Below are 18,932 nucleotides of genomic sequence, written 5' to 3' on the forward strand. Positions count from 1 at the left end.
TTTTCAAAAAAAATAAATATATAAAACACAAGAAGCACTAAAATCAACACATATTAGAGCTACATTATGTCAACAGCTACAGATAATAAATTTGCTGTTATGTTACATTACGTGGAAGGTTATCCACATGAAGATTACTTATTTGTATTATTGTATTATTTGTATTGTATTATTAACACAATTTCATGACTTTTCCTAAACTTCCAAGGATTTTACTAATTCCATGACTTTTCCAGGTTATCCATAGCAGTGGGAACTGGGAACCATGAATTAATGTTTACTCTCCTGTGTGGAGTATCATGTGTGTCTTCAAGTTTCCTTTATGACCAAAACCTTTACCACAGACTGAGCAATTAAATTGTTTAGCTCCTGTGTGGACTATCATGTGTGTCTTCAAGGATCCTTTTTGACCAAAACCTTTACCACAGACTGAGCAATTAAATTGTTTATCTCCTGTGTGGACTATCATGTGTCTCTTCAAGGCTCCTTTTTGACCAAAACCTTTACCACAGACTGAGCAATTAAATTGTTTAGCTCCTGTGTGGACTATCATGTGTGTCTTCAAGTATCCTTTTTGACCAAAACCTTTACCACAGACTGAGCAATTAAATTGTTTATCTCCTGTGTGGACTATATTATGTCTCTTCAATTCTCCTTTACGACCAAAACCTTTACCACAGACTGAGCAATTAAATTGTTTATCTCCCGTGTGGACTATCATGTGTCTCTTCAAGGCTCCTTTTTGACCAAAACCTTTACCACAGACTGAGCAAATAAATTGTTTATCTCCTGTGTGGACTATCAGGTGTCTCTTCAAGTCTCCATTTTGACCAAAAGCTTTACCACAGACTGAGCAATTACGTTGTTTATCTCCTGTGTGGACTATCATGTGTGTCTTCAAGGTAGCTTTTTGACCAAAAGCTTTACCACAGACTGAGCAGTTAAATTGTGTCTCACTCTCTCCTGTGTGGACTATATTATGTCTCTTCAATTCTCCTTTACGACCAAAACCTTTACCACAGACTGAGCAATTAAATTGTTTATCTCCTGTGTGGACTATCATGTGTATCTTCAAGGTATCTTTTCGACCAAAACCTTTACCACAGACTGAGCAATTAAATTGTTTATCTCCTGTGTGGACTATCATGTGTTTCTTCAAGGATGATTTGTGACCAAAAGCTTTACCACAGACTGAGCAATGAAATTGTTTATCTCCTGTGTGGACTATCATGTGTGTCTTCAAGTGTTTTTCATTACCAAATCTTTTACCACAAACTGAGCAGCTGAAGTGTTTCTTCCCAATAATATCAGCCTCATCCAACCCTTGCAGCTGCTCTCCCTCCCTACTGGTCCGGAGTTCCTCCTGTTCCTCTTCAATGTGTGGGAGCTCTGGGTCCTCCTGAAGCTGCTCTCCCTCCTGACTGGTCCAGAGTTCCTCCTGTTCCTCTTTAATGTGTGGGAGCTCTAGGTCCTCCTGAAGCTGCTCTCCCTCCTGACTGGCACAGAGTTCCTCCTGTTCCTCTTTCATGTCTGGGGGTTCGAGGTCCTCCTGGTGCAGAGGGGCTCCACTCCTGCTGCTCAGCGGGAACAACTTCTTCTTTAATGACCAACAGCTGCTGGAGTCTGGAGGCAAGGCTTCTCTGTGCAGCAGTTTTCCCTGTCTGTCGATCTCCTCTTGTGAACGAGTAGCTCCCTCCTCGTACTCTGCTTTCGTTCTATCAAACAGCCCAAATATCTCTTCAACAGCCGCAGTTAGGCGCTGCTTCACCACCGCCCTCAGCTTCTGGACTTCACTTTAGACATTTTCATTTTCACACAGTGACTTTACTGACCAACTTTATCCTTCAAAGCTCCAATAGCTTCACAGCTAACGTTAGCTTCACAGCTAAACCATTCGAGTCCATAAGAGGAGCTTCTTCTTCCTCTGAGTTAACGGAGCCCCGGTTATACATATTCGTGATAATATCATCCACACATACGAGTCTTCTGTTTGTAAATTAAACTTATGAAAGGATATAAGCAGGAAATAATACGCTACTGCTAACGTTACTCGTTACTTTCCCACGCTTCATTCCAGTCCCAATCCCACCAAATTCAACCAGGAAATAGACGGTGCGTCTAGCCCATAGGTCTAGCCCCCATGGTCTAGCCCTACTGTACGGTAGCCCAGGAGGGACATTCACTGCCGGCTACAACCATATTATATCTCAATAGAGACAGTCCGCATTTCTGGGAACGCCCATACAGGCTCTAGGAACGCCCACAATAGACGCTGGTTAGCCGGCTCAGCCTGGCTGGGGGCGTGGTCAGGGTGGGGTAAAAACCCCCGTTCTATCCATTCAGCAAAGTTAGAATTAGCTGATAGCCCAGCCCATGCAGAAACGATCGGGGATTTAACCACCGCAGTAAACGCACATCTGAGCAGACGTCTTGTGTTCTGCTCTAGAACCCCCAAACCTGTAGTTTAGAGCCGCAGCACCGTCTTTTGGTGAGTCAGCCCATGAGATATATCGGCGGTTTTACCCCACTCGCGCGCCTGCCGTTTAACATTTTGTGGGCGACATGCGGACTGTCTCTATGGCATAGCTTCAACAAACCCGACTGGGTTTGTTGGGCCTGGAGATGCTGCTGCAGCTGCTGGAGATACCTGCTGTGGAGATCACCTATATGACTGCAAAGCTACTGGAGCAGATGGTGTCTGAGAACAGGTATGTAGGCCTACACCCATTTACAACTTTGGTGTTATCAAGACACATAGGCTATATTATTTATGCCCCCATGATTGATAATAACCTCTGTCACTGTCTAGCTAGCCAATAGATTAGGCTTTAGTTTTACCGAAGAGTTCATTTGCAAAAACAGATATCTCCATAAGTATTTTATCATTTTCTACTATATATTTATGTATTTATATTAGGCTACCTGTATAATATTTTAGCATATTCTTTATAAAAGGGAGCAAGTGGGCAATGTTCTCTGTTGAAATTTTTGTCCCGGAAGTGAGGCTAAATCACCAAATATTTTCTCCAGGGAGTATCAAACAGGTGTTGTTTATAAATTTTATGAATGGTATTAGTCTGTTTTTGCAAATGAACTCCATTTTCTACACACTTCTCATATCTAATATACAAATCTCATTATGTACGTCGCTTTGGATAAAAGCAAATGACAAATTGATAGCCACTCCATTTAGACTCAGGAGAGACCATAACATGTACTTGTACTTCTATTGACAGAGATTATGTGGCACGCATGGGGCTGGGGGTCATCCTCAACCTGATCCCAGAGCAGGAAGACGCCCAGCTGGCACGCTGGGATCCAGTCTGGGATCCTGGAGCACATGTTCAAACACACCGAGGAGACGTCAGTCCAGCTCATCTCCCACGGCGCCCTGGATGCCCTGCTCTTCTGGTGCCGAGGGACAGACTCCCACTGTGCTGCGCCACTGCGCTGTGGCCCTGGCCAACTGTGCCATGTATGGAGGCCACCGCTGCCAGCGCTTCATGATAGAGAAACAGGCAGCAAAATGGCTCTTCCTTAGCGGCAAACCGCGAAATCGAAAAGGAGGTGGTGAAATCTGGCACGTTGGATTTGGTGGAGCCGTTCATAGCATCTCTGGACCCGGATGACTTTGCCCGGAGCTTATTGGACAGTGCGGACTGCATGCAGGGCAGGACAGCAGCTGACCTCCAGCACCTGCTGCCACTGCTGGATGGAACAAGAGTGGAAGGGAAGTGCATCGCTGCCTTCTACCTCTGTGTTGAGACCAGCATCAAGTCCCCCCAGCGCAACACCAAGGTACTGCCACTGTCCACTTGACATATCACTCATGTTTTCAGGTCAAATAACTGCTGGTTTTATTGTGACTTAGCCTGAAGGTCTCCTGGGTTAGAAATGAACTAAGCCCAAGCGGGCGCTGGGCATGATGGGTGAGGGGGAGGTGCCTAGACGGATCCTGTCTTGTGTGCCCAACTGGAAGAACTGTGAGGTCCGGACTTGGCTCCAGCAGATTGGCTTTAGTGCCTATTGTGACCGTTTCCAGGTGTGCAACATCAAAGATCTGACTTACACAGTAACCCACCAGCAGTTCAAATGGGGTCCCCAGCAAAATGAGGAATTGTTTAAATTGTTTCACAATTATTTCACTCATAAATTATGCTGGTTGCAAATACTGTATAGGTATAGATCAATTGAATGAATAAGGATGATGCCCATGTAACCAAGTGAATCAGAGTTGTGTCTTGAGTGGTAGTAACAAGTTGTTGGTTAAACTCACTCCCCAGTATAAAGCCCCGTTAACCCGCTCCGCCAAAGGAGTTAGCCAGTTGGCATTGCGGTTAGTGTGTGCACTTTGCAAGCTGGCAAACCCTTAACTTGGGTCACTGTGCAGACTGTCAACACAACGCAGGTTGCACCCATAGGTTTCATAATTCTGTACTAAAAATCTAATCAAACAAAAATCTGAGATGGGTCTTAGAAAATCCTATCAAATGGGGGTCTGCATCTGTTATATTTAGGAGTCCTTGATGAGAACCCCCTGATATATATTACCATATATATTCGTTAGTAGAAACACCGTCTGCATCTAGATGGTGTGGCTTGGACACATCATCAGTGATGATTCGAATCGTCTTATAATGTAGGAGCTCCAGGTGGATGGAGACCTGCTGCTGAACATCACAGACCAGGATCTGAGCACTGACCTGGGCATGACTACAGGCCTCACCCACAAGAGGTAAGTTATAAAGATCTGTCAAGACGACGGTTCAAAGTAAAACCCAGTTAATTCATTGTGTTAAACATCGCCTCCGCTTTGCCTCGACTTTGCCTGGTCCTCCAGGTTCCTAAGAGACCTGCGTGTGCTGAAGACCTACGCCAACCACTCCACGTGCGACCCCACCAATATGGCTGACTGGCTCGCCGAGGTGGACCCTCGTTTCCGCCAGTACGCCTACGGCCTAGTCCAGTCAGGAGTGGATCGCAATAATGTCCAGAGCCTGACCGACCAGCAGCTCCAGTGCGACTGCCGCGTTGAGAACGGGGTCCACCGGGCCAAGATCCTGATCCTAAACTGTTATTAGCAGTCTGTCTTTCTTATGTTTAAATGGAATGTTTTTCAATGTTTTTTTTTTTGTTATGTTTTGGTTGTGATAGAAATGGATTTATGTTCAGTGGATGCAGTGATTTGTTCCTGATGAGTGCAACAGCAGTGGGTTTAATGAATCCAAGGTCAAGGGATGACCTATTGTACAGGACATTATGATGTACAGGACATGATGTACAGGACATTGTGAGCTGTGAGCTGAACATAACCCTTCTCCCAAATCTAACCAGACCTCAGTATGCTTCAGGCAGTCAACAATACCTGTGCAGTATCAAAGGTTTCTGATGTTAAAGTGGATAAAGGAAATTATATATTTTCGGTTCCAAAAAGATGCAATTTCACTTATAGTATCCATTTAAATCTGTATTTTAAGCTCCTTGAAAATGATTTCATCTGTTTCTCAGAATGCCTTGTCGTTGCAACATGCGGTAATATATTATTTGAAACTGACAGTTATCTTTAACACTGGTGACTTGTGACTTGTGTTGAATAATTCTTCGGCTGCTTATGTGTGTATTCCACAACTGTGAAAAGCCGGCAGAAAAAAGAAAAACAACATCCTGCTTCATTGCTGAGATCAATATGTGATGATCGCACAATTGTCAGGTGTTGCAAACTGACACTGGAAGTCGTCGAGATCGAAAGATTCATATGAATATTTATTGTTCAATAAAATGACATTACAGCTTGAATGACACGCTTGTTCTGCAGCATTATATCTATAAGGCACACACACAGTTGGCCTGTGTTGCTCCCCTCTTAGAAAAGGACCGTATTTAAATGTGCGTCTTGGTTAGGCTACATTTCTTTTTATTCAAGTACTTAGGATTTCATTTGTGATTTTATGAAACATTTTCTCAGTCAGACATAAATATTTCAGTCCCTTAAAAAAACAATAAGAGTGTTGTACAAAAATTAGAAAGTGAAAACTTTCATTTAAACTTCACTTGAATTAAGCTTATCGTGTCAATAAGACTGAATTTTACAGTCCCCAAAACAAAGAATACAAACCGACCCTGCAGTTTTTTTCTCCAGGAAATGAATTGACTCCGACTTATAAATACAACAATTATGCTATTTATCATGACAAAATATTACATAAATTACAAGATTGCATAGCTGAAGAATGGCTTTAAACTTATGATTCGACTCATCTGGAGCCCAGTGTCAAACGATGGGCCAGAAATACTCCTAACGTGGATACATTTGCAGTAGCTGAGTTTAATACTTCACTTAACCTGTGATCTTCCCTTGTGCCTTCATGGCAGCTCTTGTTCCCTCACTGAACGACTGACCTGACCTCTGCATGTCTGCTGGCCGCGGCCTCGAGCTCCGGGACTATCCAGGACTATCCAGTGTTGTTCGTTCGTGGAGGAGGGATTCTTCAGGGAGTGTGGACTTCACTGTCTGTTATATTGAGTAGGGGGTGGTAGAGGTGTAACTAAGGTAAAGGTAAAGTCCCACTGATAGTCACACACCTGAGTGTGCGAAATTTGTTCTCTGAATTTGACCCATCCCCTGGGGGAGCGGTGAGCGGCAGCAGCGCCGCGCTCGGGACTCATATGGTGATCTAACCCCCCAATTCCAACCCTTTGATGCTGAGTGCCAAGCAGGGAGGCAAACGGGTCCCATTTTTATAGTCTTTGGTATGACTCGGCCGGGGATCGAACTCACAACCTCCCAATCTCAGGGCGGACACTCAAACCACAAGGCCACTGAGCTGGTGTTACTAATCTTTCTGCTATATTGAGTAGGGGTGGTAGAGGTGTAACTGTAATCCCGGGCTGCGGCTTCAAATTCTTGGCTTTCGCTCTGTCTGCTGGGCGATTACTGATGGTTGGGTCTGGACACGTGTGAAAGGCTGATCTATCTGCTTACAGTGTCATACTGTGATTCTTAGGTGCTGACTTGCATATTATTCGCTGAGTAAGCTTATTTTTCTGCTTGCTCGTCAACAAAAACACAGCAGCATCAGGACTTTGAGGGTTCAAAGTCCTAATGGTTTGAACACATTCATTTCAATTTACTCAGATGGCCCATGCCATGTTTGAGTAATGTTTATATACCTTTAAGTAATAAAATTGGTAATAATTGATAGCATAGAGAGCTTCCGACGATGCACATTATCTTCATGAAATCAGCTACATTTGTGTAGAAATGTCACAATGAAATATCTGTAATATAGCTATGGCTTAAGTTATGTTTTTTTTTAATACCAGCAAAGCCTCCTCGTGCGACAGAGGAAGCTGTTCAGTAATGTCAGTCATGGGTTTGATACTTGGTCCTTTGGTCTTGATCCCTAATGGGAGTGGTGGAAGAGTCCCTGTGCTGGCTGACAGCAGTCAGCTGCCCCATGACTGCATTTAGATGACAAGTTTGTCATCACAGACAGAGACAGAATGGCTGTCTGTCTTTGAGAGGCGCTAACCTCATAGTCTGACTGCAGGGTGAACCTTGACCCTCTGATAAGATGCGGCTCTCTTCCTCGGCTCAGATCAGGGCGCTGTTGAGTCTTTTCGCTCTCTTCTGGTCTTCACATTCCAGGAACCTAGACAGACAAACATGTCAAAACATTGTTGTGTGTTCATAGAAGAGTATTATGGAGCCTGGCGTTCTGGTGCCAAGGGCATTTTCCAGTTTAGTACTTGTTGTTTAACAACATTACTGAGAATGTCCTTCACTTGTCCTGACCGGCTGAGGAAAAAGTGTTTGTCACAGCTGTAAAGATGGCTGAGCGACGAGCCATAGAATTGAGGAGTAAACAGGCAGAGTGGCAGCAGGAGAGAGCTGGCCATCCACTCACAGTATGTAAACAGCTTTTATGTGGCCTTTCAGCTATGACTGAAAAATTCTCATGGTAAGCAATCTCTGTAAAGGCCGAAAATGTAAAAATTGACCATGATGTAATCAAATAAAATGTAATAAATCCAATAACGTAAGTACGGTAATAAAATCGTCAACCCATAACACAATAACTTCTTACGTTATTGCTACTGCATTATCTTACAGGCGTGATAACAATATTTTTGCTAAATAATATAGTAACATCAGCCAGTATTAACATATTAAATAACATAAATTAAAATGTATTTTAATTGTGTTGTATTTGAACTATGTTGTTCTTTTTGGTGTAGAATTGTTGGTGCTTTGGGGTCAGCTCCATAATTCCCAGTATAGCTTGTGATACTTTGCTGTTTTCATTGACACTCTGTGGTGCTATTAAAGGAAGACTTCTTGTAACGTGCATTGAGGCACTTGGAGATCATCTATGATGATCATGTAAAATGGTCAGTAAAGTGAGAAGTTACATCATGGGCCAAAATGCTATTATGATGACACAGGTTCAACAGGGTCAGGGTTCTGATCCCATTCACAAAATTTGATATCGTAGCAGACTGGAGTATCGGCCTTTGGCGGAGGTCTGCACTGTCCAAGTGCACTTCTACTTTTATTATGTTTTGGGGTCTTCACAATTTCCATTGTAAATTCCTGTCTTACTCATTTGTAGACTTGAAGGGAACTACTGTCTGAGCTCTTGAACACGTGTGGCTTTTCTGTCTGGAAACACACTGTTGCATCAAACAACACGACAGGCCGATGCCACGGAGCGGTGCCGAGGCCACGGAGCGGTGCCGAGGCCACGGAGCGGTGCCGAGGCCACGGAGCGGTGCCGAGGTCACGGAGCGGTGCCGAGGCCACGGAGCGGTGCCGAGGTCACGGAGCGGTGCCGAGGCCACGGAGCGGTGCCGAGGCCACGGAGCGGTGCCAAGGCCACGGGCGGCGGACTCACCCGATGATTCCAGCAGGGAGGAAGAGGAGGATGGCACCCAAGAGGAAGGGGAAGCCCTTCATGAAGCTCAGAGTGGCTGGGTAGAGGGAGTTGAAGAGGCTACTGCCCACCAGACTGCACAGGCCCTCCACACAGGCCACAGCGGCAAACAGGACACCTGGAACAAAACCACACACACACGAGTATGTAAACGAGTGCGAATCCGCAATCGCTGCGACCACATTATGCACATTTCCAAAATGCAGGATGGCAGGGGCCCTGAGCAGCCCACCCTACTCTGCCTCTGCCACCCTGCATTTTGAAATGTGTGCACCAACGCCCCCTTTTAGTCAATTGGCATGAACACAAACACACACCTTCACACATACTGTACACACACACTGTAGGAGCCATTTAGCATGTTTAGTTGTATTGTTATATTTTGTATTTATGGTTCAATTATATTACAGTATTTTCCATCTAATTCCGTTTATATTTTTATAGATGTTATCATATTATTTGGCCACTAGATGGTAGCATATTTATGGTAATATATGACGCAACACTGGTGGTCACATGATGTCAGTCAGGTGGTGTTTTTAATGAGCACAGGTGATTCATTCATAATGTTTGTTTGGAGCATATATAGGTGGCGGGAGCTATACGGTTCTTACCGTACACATAAGCAAAAGAAAATCACTTTTGTATTTTCACCAAGGTAAACTACCCCAACATCTCTTTTTTCTGTAAACCATCAAAACCTGCAATAAATGGGAACCTTCACCCAAAGATATTCAACTGTTTGGACAATCAATCAATAACCTGTTTTTTATGGACATTGGATACGCGTCAAGACCGCTTCTTTCTAACCTATGCATGTGACTGGAACAATTTTAATTGAACAGATAGTCACTACACACACCTTCACACACACACACACACACCTACACACACACACACACACACACACACACACACACACACACACACACACACACACACACACACACACACACTTGACCTCCATGCCAAATTTCAGCCCTCTGCCCCTGCCATCCTGCATTTCGAAATTGCCTAAAAAAAATCCCATACGGTACAATTGTACTCACATGAGTTCTGCCTGTGCTGTGCCTACTTGGTGCTTGTCTACAAACTGTATAATAGTGCCGTCATCGTTAGGTGAATGGGGGGAAAAATCTAAGTGAACTTGCTTGATTAACCAATACTCTGTGGAGGGCCACATACAGTATTTTGAGAGACAAGCCAAGGGCCACTTTAAAATCGGTTGTATGTAAACGCACATTCCAATAATTCCTTTCAGTAAATTCAGATGAACATTCTTGTGTAATGTTTGTTGTTAGGCTACTATTTTATAATTTAATTAGTAGGTCCCCTTTCCCTCTTTGCTACTCTAATGCTTTGGGCATTGTGCCTGTCATATTTTATATAGAAAAGGGAGATAATTGATAGGAGCCAGGTACATGCAGAGGACCCTTATCTAAAGCAGCAATGTCTAAATAGTGCAGAATCAAACAAGTGGACTATCCTTCTTTGCCTTGTATATTTTCTTCATTTTGTCTGCTTTTTGCAAGTTGTATTTTTCTTTCCCTTTTTTAATTCAATTGGCCAAATTTTTCTCTGTACTGTATATTCAAGAAAAAATAGCTCTGGTATCGGAATAATATTGGTATCGGCAGATATCCAAATTCAGGTATCGGAATCGGATCGGAACTGAAAAAATGTGGATTGGTGCAACCCTAGTCCCAGATTATCCAATTTTTATTCAGCTGTCCTTGCAGCCAGTACAGTACACAGTGGTAACACACTGAGCCAGTACACAGGGTAACACACTGAGCCAGTACACAGGGTAACACACTGAGCCAGTACACAGGGTAACGCATTGAGAGCAAACTCATTTCCAGATGCGCTCTGTTGCGTAAAGACAGACCTGGTCAAGTCAAACTTGCTACCGTATAGACTTGATTGTTGTAAATCTGTAATGGGTTGTTTCTGTAGGCTCTTTCCAAAATCAAAGATTTCCCATCTTTTATGAAATAGCGACAGTATTTAATTATTTTAAATTGTCTAAATCATTAAGTAAAATTCATGCGGACCCATGTGCTTGTGATGATATGAACAGTGAGGCTGTCATACAGAGTGTGACTGACCTTGCTCTGATGGATCCACCAACTTGGACAGCTTCGACCTGAGCACAGGAGTTGTAGCTACGAAGAGGAAAAACGCACCGTATCCTGGAGAGAGACCAAACACACACACACACACACACACACACACACACACACACACACACACACACACACACACACACACACACACACACACACACACTGTTTTTTCAGGTTTTTTTTGTTCCCATTGTCTTCCCAATTGTGCTTGGCCAATTTCCCTCTGCCGATCTGGGGAGAGTTGTAGACTGGAACACGCTTCCTCTGATACATGTGCAGTGGCCAACGGCTTCTTTTCACCTGACAGCGAGGGCGAGGCTTTTCACCGGCAGGACGTAGCGAGAATCAAGCTATTCCCCCCAGTTCCCCCTCTCCCTGAACAAGCGCCCCGACCGACCAGAGGAGGCACTAGTGCAGCGACCGGGACACGTACCCTTACCCGGCTTCCCACCCACAGACACGGCCAATTGTGTTTGATATATATCTCATTTTTGAAAAGTCAGTACTTCAATCTCTAAAATATACATAAAAGTGTTGTCATTTTGTCAACTAAACATTATTTAACAAGTAGCACAATTTGATTGAAGTTTTGCTGTTAATCATCCTGTAATTGTAGACGTCACACATGCACATGTCGGAATGAAACTCTACACTCTAAGCTCGGAGCCTCTTGTAATAATTAACATGATTAACCACAATAATGTTATTGTGCAACATAGGAACCACCTGTTTTGAAACGGGTGTTTGTATAATAACAGATTGCAACTGCATTAGTAAATGCAAATGTTTTACAATCCCTGAGAACTTTACTACTACATGGCAGAGTACAATTTGTGGTCAATGTTAATTATTACCTGAGGCTGTGAGCATAGAGAAAATACAGAGGGGAGAGAACAGCTGAGGTTTTTTCCCCCCTGATTCACCTATTCATGCTGTGAGATTTTTTAGAGGTCGACCGATATGGGTTTTTCAGATGGCCGATTTCTAATGCCGATTATTATTTTTATTTTATGTTTTGCATTCGATAAAATACAATGATTTAAATATAATAATGAATGAGAGTATTTGGATAAAAAAACAAGGAGGCTATAATTCCATTATCCATTCATGAACATTGAGAATCTAATATAACAAATACATCTATTATCTGTTATCTTAGCCAGTAACATGCTTTAGATTTATTTTATTTTATTAATGAAATAGAAAAATACATTGGGTTATGCAGTAGATTTCAGAAGTGACTCGTAGGCTATTTAAGGGAGAGCACGTATGTCAGAGACCTCATTCAACTGTATTATTCTATTAACAGAGAGTTTGGGAGACGAATAGTCTCGCAAACACAGTGTTTGGGAGACAATTTGTCTCGAGTATAAATTGTCACGCTACTTGTTTTTACCCTGCTGTAATAATCGGCCTTGTGAGCGCAGGCAGCGGCCGATGCCGATTAATTAAAATGCCAATAATCGGCACCGATTAATCGATTAATCGGTCTATCTCTAGTAAGTGCTGCCTATTGTCTTGCCTCATGCATGCAAGTAATTTAAAAAAATGCAATTGAAGTAAAGGACTTGACTTAAAGGAGCTTGTCAGCACAAGCCTAATTAATGTCTAATTAATTAACAAAATTATTTCTAAGGTCGCTGAAGGTTCATATTTCCACTGTATTTTTGTTTGCCCTGCTATTCATGACTTCTGGGTCAAAGTGTGTAAAGAAGTTGATACCATATTCGGGAAAAAAATTACACTTGACCCTATCTCCTGCATTCTGGGACTACATACAGCAGCATTAAACCTAGTCTCCTCTTCATTGAAGCTGCTCAAAGTGCTTCTCTATAGACCAAATCACCGTGACGTCACCATGTAAACAAATTTACTTCCGGGTACCGCTTGGGGAAGGCGGCAGGTTTAAATGTGCGTGTTGTCAAATAAATGCTGTCAAACCCTCTCGTTGTTTTCGGCCGACTACTTTCAATTTAAATGGTTAAACGGTTGGTAAACATGCTTGTCCGACGTATCTAGCCTTTCTTCTGTGTTTGTTTTATGTAGTGTTAGCTAGCTAATAACGTTTATTTGTCTGTCAAACTCGCTGTTTTGCAGACTCGTTAACGTAGAAGAGCCTGGTGACGCGAGGTTACGTTAACGTTACAAACAGAGCTACTGACGCCACGTTAATTTAATTTAGCGTCAAGTCTACTCTGGTCTGGTCCAACAGGTAAATTAGCTAGTCTGGTCTCCACTAACGTTAGTGAAAGTGTTGTTATGAATGATATTAAACAACAACACAACACGGACGAACCATTTTTGTCTTCTTTGTCTGTTTTTGTCTTCAACACGTCAGTTTGTGCCGTCCACCGCCATTATAATGTGTGGACCTCAGGGCTACCCGGAAGTAAATGTAAACATCCCGCTGATTTGGTCTATAGTGCAAGGAGATGTGTTCTTCTTCAGTGGATCTCAGACTCAGCCCCAACAGTTTTGCAGTGGATTCGGAGTGTTATGGAACTTCTCCCTCTGGAAGCTATCAGCTTTTGGCTCAAGGATAGGCCATTCAAATTTTTTCAAATCTGGATCCCCTTTCTGGACTATATTGGAGAGGATAGGGCCCGGGTCCTTCGGAGTGGTCTCTGCGGACTGGCATGGTCTGACATATGACATGTGGTGGGCCTTTATCTATTTATTGTGTCTGCATACCCCTGCTGTACTTTCTTTTTTTACAGTGTTAACCTTCTGCCTACTGTAGATGCTCTGTGCGTTTGTTTTTGTTTGTGTGTTTGGTTTTATGTTTTGATGTTATTATTTTTGTGGAGATTGTGTGTGTTGTGTTGTGTTGTGTTGTGGGTGACTGGGGACGGAGGGCATATTATTTGTTATCGCATTCTTCACTGACTGTTTGCCCCTCTGATAACTAAAAAATGAATAAACATACTTAAAAAATATATATATATATATATTTCTATGCTACAGTAAGTAGTGTGGTAATCAGAGACTTGTGAGTCATCTTAGTTGCATTAACCTGTTTTTATTTTTGCGTCTGAATGTTACCCCGAAGAAAACTTTTTACATGCGCGGAACCTATTTCTTTAACCATGCGAGTCAATTAATAATCTGTGCAAGGTGCGGCCAAAGCACTTCTGGTACCCACTAACTCACCTGTGAACATGAGCGTGGTGGTGTCGGCCACAGAGATGACCACCAGCCCAGCGATGCTGGAGGCTATGCCCACCACAGCCACCCAGGAGTCCTGCAGGCAGCACTGGAGGAGCCGCAGCCCCAGTAGACTGCTAAGAAACGCTAGGTGGAAAACCGCCGATCCATAGCCGATCAGCGCCGGGCCCCAGCACAGCGGCGCGCTCAGCTCGTACAACACAAACAGATCTCGGCAGCCGACGTGGACGGTCAGCATCAAGAAGAAGCACAGCGTGTAAAGACGCAGCTTGCACCTGTGAACAGAGATTGGGATCGAGACCCGGTATAGCGATAAGTATCGATCGATAGTTTCTCAAAATACGAAAATCAATAAGGTCCGAGCTTATCGATGCTGTTATCGAGGCTAGTCCTATAATGCGACGTTATGTCTCGAGAGACGAGTCATGTCATTTACCATTTATCACTGGTGCACAAACGTACAGTATAATTGCGATTAAAGTTTTTGAATTGAGTTACCTTTTAAAGGAACACTCTGCCCATTTTCAACCAGCTTTGTATCATTAGAACATCAGTAGTATATCAGAAAACTGTAAACGGTTTTGAAGTCAGTCATTTAATTTGACAGTTATTGAGTGTTAAAGTGTGGACCAGTGACATCAATCTGGGACTGTCAAACAAACAAACGCCCTCTGCCGTCACCAGATATCAACACACCACCACCAAAACGGGCTGCTTTAGATAACTGTTTAAATAACTGTACTTTTACAGGCAATGTATCAATAACTGTGAATCCCGTTAAGGAATAGGTTAGTTGTTTTTTGGCTCAAAGGCAACTAAATGTTTAGTGCAATCATTGATCTTGTGTATGGAACTATATTCTGTGGCGGAAGGATAAATGTATTCTGAAACCAGTAATGATTATAAATAAATGAATTGGATGTTACAATTGTGTATTTTTTATATTATTTGGTAGCTGTTGTAGAAAACAAATTTAACACTCGAGGTCGGGGGTTGTGGGCACATTTACCACTGGTACAGGGTTTATAGCACTCGGCTTCGCCTCGTGCCACAACCCTGTACCAGTGGTAAATGTGCCCACAACCCCCTTCCTCTCGTGTTAAATTTGTTAAATAACTGTCAAATTAAATGACAGACTTAAAAACCGTTTACAGTTTTCTGATATACTACTGATGTTCTAATGATACAAAGCTGGTTGAAAATTGGCGGAGTGTTCCTTTAACTAAACAAAGAATTGAATTGTCTCACCAGGCTAGGCAAATTTTATTGAGTCACAGACTCACAGTTAAGCAATAAAAGCAATACCAGTTCTGTTAAGAATTTATTGTCATCTCGTCTTTTCCAACAAATAATAGAAAAGTATCGATAAAGCCTCGGATCGTTAAGCACTCTCGAAAATGGCATCTATAGAGAGCCAAAGTGGAACGTCACTTCCTGCTTCAGCACTGTACCAGAGATTTTCATCCGCCATTTATTTTCCCATAGACATTTAGTAAAAATGCTTATAAAAATAGTTTTACTTCGTCAAACGAAATGGTTCAGATATATTTAGAAACAGGAGAGACCACATAACATTTCACTCGGACCAAAACTCGCGGATTTAAAGAAAATATTTTTTCTGTGTTGTTTTTTTAAGTTTTTCGTCAGAGTGAAATGTTCTATGGTCTCTCCCGATTCTAAATATAGCTGAACCGTTTGGTTTGGCGAAGTAAAACGTATTTTTATACACATTTTTACGAAATGTCCATGGGAAAATAAATAGCGGATGAAAATCTCTGGTACAGTGCTGAAGCAGGAAGTAGGCGGTCACTTTGCCTGTCTCTATATCAATCAAAAATTAACGATCACCATCCCTACCTGTGAAACTTTCCATCGCCCTCGCTGGCACTGCCTCCTTCAGAGTAGAGGTGCCAGATGGCACGGTGGTGGCGGGTGGTGAAGAGCCTGGCACTGGGGTCTGGTACGACGGACTCCGGGACAAACAGGTAAGTGTACAGAGCCGCAGCCAGGTTGGTGGCCAGGACCAGCCAGAAAGGGTTGATGTAGCTAAATACAAGAGGAAACTGGTCGGCCAACAGCAATAAACCATGAAAGCCTCCATGAGATTAACTCCCATTACTTTTACTCCCGGAAATCAGTGTATCTTCAATGGTGATCTCATGCCACACCAGTAAATAAAAAACCCAACCAATAAAATCATCACAGATATTTGTACTGTACAGTCCTGTCTCTCTGCCACTCCCATCAAATCAAACTGTCTCTCTCCCTGACTGATATTCCATTGGTTTACACTTTTGAACGAGCCTTCACTGTGATACAGTATGTCCTGGCCCAACATCCTGTTTCAACAGGAAATACATCAAATCCAGGAAGTAAAGATGCTGGTTTCTTGGGGTCTTCACCGTGGTCTTAACGGATGTTTGTACTGACTGCGTTTACATGGACTTGAGTATCCCGGTTACTGTCGGGGGTTTTGGAGTATCCTGTTTTTGTGTTTGCGCATGTAAACATCATATCCCGATTTCAGAAACCTGGATAAGTGAAAAAAGAGTCCCGCACACTGTTAAATTGCAATCAAATTTGTTTTAATGTGACGTTTCGGTCACCGACCGTTTTTGTTTGAAAAAGGTGTGCGGGACTCTTTGCCCCGACGCACCTGTCCTGAAAGATGTGCGCCGTTTTTCTTCAAGAAACATGGATAAGCCCTTATCCCGGTTTTGGGAAACCCGGTTGTGCTAGCTGGAGTACTCCGAAAGAAACCGGGATACCGCTGCATGTATACATCTTATCCTGGTTTCTGACGGGGGCTGACTACCTGCACAGGCGCGGCTTCAGCCAAGTGACGTGACGTAACAGATCTACAACCAGTCACGGCTGCGTATCTTCATCCACTGCCTCCTTGTCCTACGTGGTGGCAGAGAGAGTCTGACAGCTGTCAAAGTGGCGGACATGTTTAATATTTCCTGTCGTCTTCTTCTCCCATTGTTGCCGATATTAAGGTGGATAAGCCAAAGCTGCAAGGCGATGTTGGCACTCAGGTATAGTGCTACATAAGCCCGCTGTTACCCAAAGTAGCCTCATTTTCAACAGCCACAGTCAACTTTTAACACAAAGAAGTTGTGAGTAAAGCAGCGCAATGCAATCTTGGTCCAAAATAGGTGAATGAATGACGTGCAGATAGCCTGTAGTAATCAGTAACCGAGATACTGGTATTTATCATGTATACAGGAATATGAATAAGATGCTTTCTCTGTGTTCCATGTAAACGCCATATCCCGAATATGATCAAAACCAGGATAAGCCTCATAACCGGGATACTCAAGTCCATGGAAACGCAGTCATTTTTCATTTTGTGCAAAGCGCACATACTGTACATGAATAGTTATTCTAGGAGCTGTAACTGTAGAACAATAACCGCTTCATTTCATACCCTTGTGCCCGCCGCCACTCCCCTCCGATGATGCTGGCCAGCATGCCTGCCACGCCCAGGCACGCCTCCAGCACCGCCACCCTGAAGGTGCGGGACGTCCTGTCGCTGGTATCGGCCACGTAGGCAAAGCAGCCGGCCAAGACGAGGTTAAAGTCGCCCGTCAAGCCGCTGAGAAGCCTGCCCAGGAGGAAGCCGACCACAGGCAGCTCCAGATACATCACCAGGAGGTAAACCGCCGCCTGCAGGGAGAGGCCCAGGCTGGCCAGCATGAGCACCGGGCGGCGGCCTGCCATGTCGCTCCAGGAGCCCAGCAGGGGCACCACCAACAGGCCCATGGAGAAGCCCCCCAGGTTGATGTACATGCTCCAGTGGGCCGTCAAGGTTTCCACCTCCTGAAAACAGAGAAGATTTAGTCTGTGTTCATTCTGTTCAATCCTAGTCCTCTGCACCAAGACCAGGGTTTTTCCCTGGCTCAAAATGAGACAGATGTAGTACTAGAGGGCAGAGGCCCAACCGATATGGGATTTTTGAGACCGACACAATATTGTTTATTGTTTATTATGGATCCCCATTAGTCTGACTATTCAGACTATTCTTCCTGGGGTCCCTGCAACATACAGAAAATACAAAACAAACTATACAATCTGGGGGGTGGGGGGGGAGTAGGTAGATCACATAAATATCTAAATAACATCAGTACTGTATGTATGTGTATGTATGCTACCAGTCAATGGCTGGCCATTTAAATAAAGAACCAACCATCTGTAGGTGATAAGAACATCGGGCGATCTTACAATCGTTATAGCCTAAATCTCCCCTTAAACCACATAGAAATGATGTAGCCTCGTGTTGATTTGCATGTAGAGTGGGGTCACAAGTGGTCACTCCAAAACGTCACATTCTAATACCAGGTGTAATGTAGGCCTATTGAGAGCTGTCCATTTTGATTGAATCACCCAGGGCTCTGTTCAGACCCGGGTGATTCCACACCCAATCTGACTGTTGTCACCCCATCAGCGTTTTATCTAGCCTAGGTAAACCCAGCCCCCACGTGACCTGCTCTCTCAGTTCCCAGTCACTAGGTGACCTGCTAGTGACTGAGAACAGGTCTGAGAGCAGGTCACGTGGGGGATGGGTTTACCCAGGCTACTTTTTACCCCTATATCAGGACTCTAAGCCTGTATCATCTGGCAGGGGGACTAACAATGGAAATCAGTCTTGTGACTGCAATTGTCGTGCATTTACATTTTTTGGGTTTACCCAGGCTACGTTTTATCA

At 43.6% G+C, this 18,932-nt stretch overlaps 1 pseudogene across 1 annotated transcript in view; it reads left to right on the forward strand.

Moving 5' to 3' along the window:
- The first annotated feature begins 887 nt into the window (after positions 1–887).
- Positions 888–18,932, forward strand: part of LOC310776382 — a 29,696-nt pseudogene continuing 11,651 nt past the window's right edge. Inside the window, exons 1-10 of the transcript in view lie at positions 888–902; positions 2,587–2,708; positions 3,237–3,862; positions 3,905–4,042; positions 4,644–4,735; positions 4,841–5,073; positions 8,698–8,974; positions 14,243–14,332; positions 16,125–16,209; positions 17,696–18,004. The product of the transcript in view is annotated as an uncharacterized misc_RNA (transcript). The remainder of the gene's footprint in view (positions 903–2,586; positions 2,709–3,236; positions 3,863–3,904; positions 4,043–4,643; positions 4,736–4,840; positions 5,074–8,697; positions 8,975–14,242; positions 14,333–16,124; positions 16,210–17,695; positions 18,005–18,932) is intronic.

This window comes from Poromitra crassiceps (genome assembly GCF_964638095.1).
Source record: "Poromitra crassiceps genome assembly, chromosome: 5".
Lineage (NCBI taxonomy): Eukaryota > Metazoa > Chordata > Actinopteri > Beryciformes > Melamphaidae > Poromitra > Poromitra crassiceps.